Source organism: Ixodes scapularis, unplaced genomic scaffold (genome assembly GCF_016920785.2).
Source record: "Ixodes scapularis isolate PalLabHiFi unplaced genomic scaffold, ASM1692078v2 PGA_scaffold4__175_contigs__length_147842914, whole genome shotgun sequence".
Classification (NCBI taxonomy): domain Eukaryota; kingdom Metazoa; phylum Arthropoda; class Arachnida; order Ixodida; family Ixodidae; genus Ixodes; species Ixodes scapularis.
Window position 1 is genome coordinate 50838204 of NW_024609879.1, and position 1547 is coordinate 50839750.

The 1547-nt window shown below is 43.3% G+C and overlaps 1 pseudogene; it reads left to right on the forward strand.

The window, feature by feature from the left end:
• Positions 1-396: 396 nt before the first annotated feature.
• On the forward strand, positions 397-905 carry LOC115326125 (annotated as a pseudogene).
• The last annotated feature ends 642 nt before the right edge of the window (positions 906-1547 follow it).

Sequence of the window (1547 nt, forward strand, 5' to 3'; positions counted from 1 at the left end):
GCGTTTGTTGCTACTTTGACTTCCTTCAGCCATGCCTTGTTCTGCGAAATTACTGTTTCTTAGTCATTTGGCTCCGACCAAAATGCTCATCAGTTTATATAGGGAGGACGTTTTCATTAGAGGGAAAGTAAGTTTGCTTCGGTATTTACCGTGTTCTTTACAAATAAAACCACAGACCATCTGTTGGGTGCGTCTTTTTGTAGGAACAATCTGCTATTATAATGCAATTAAATGCAAAGGTGCAAGCGAGCTGGACAAGAATAATGAAAATAATCCCTGGAGAAGGGGAACAAGAGGGACAAAGGACAAACATGTTTGTTATGTTTATGTTTGTCCTTTCTCCCTCTTGTTCCCCTTCTCCGGGGATTATTTTCACAATTTTCAACAATCTGCTAATCACTGTTCACCTACAAGTAAGCAGACTGGGAAAGGAAGGTTCGTTCCACAATGCAGCCATCGTTCTGTGGGAGCGCTGCAACAGCGTGTGGTCAACGCTCGGAGCCGAAAGCACGGGAAAAGTATGTGACGACAAACAAAGGAAACATTTTTACTTGTGGTCTCGCTGTTTCTCCAAATAACCCCTGGCTGGGGTGCACTTGCTGGAACTCAGATGTCACACAAAGAGGCAGACAATGACGGCCAAGGACCTTCTGGTTTCCTGTGACTTCGTTGAGAGCAATGCAGCCGGCACACACGCGCTCAAAAAACGCCACACCTATTATGCCTAGGTGAAACTTGGAATGGCGCTCTAAGATGTGAGAAAGTGCGACCTGGTTATTTATACAGACATCAATGGCACCATCGAAGTTTTGAGTGTGGTGTATGATGAAGCTTTTTTTTGGCCCCTGCTTGCTAGAGTAAAGAATGTGTACTTTGAGCATGTGCTCCAAGTTCTTTGTTCATAAACATGCCACATATATCCATGCGATAAAGTGCCGAAACTTGACAGGAGCGTGTACTCGGCACTTGAGTGGCTAAGATGACGTGTCGCGTTTCAAGAGTTAGTCATGGAGTTAAAGGCTTTTGGTGTTTTTCACGTTGTATCTTAAAAAAAATATTTTATTTTCAATTCTGTATTGCTTGCATTCGACTGAGGCATGATCTTTTAGTCTAATAAAGTCCCAAATGACTTCGAGATATTATGTAAATGTTACGGGAGGGTGTGCAGTATCTCACTGTCAATAAATGTGTGCAAGTGTGCTACAATGACAGCCTACGTGCCGTTCAGAATCCTTTTATTGACCGAGACCAGCTAGTGCTGCGACTACCTGACATAGGTGGTGCGACATCGTTATAAATCACTGGCATCTGCTTCCTCTCCGGCTGCCGTTTTCAATGCACTGGGCACTACCACACTGAATACCTTGAAGGAATTAATAAACGAATCAGCATGAAGGGGCTTACTGCTGGTAGGAAGAGTTTGAAAAGGTGTCTCCTAAAAGCTTAAGAGCTTCTGCTAGTTTTCTGAGGGACTAATGAGGGACTATAAAACCAGCACTCACAAGCAGGTTGACCTTTTTGCTTTCATGTAAATAAACATACCTTCT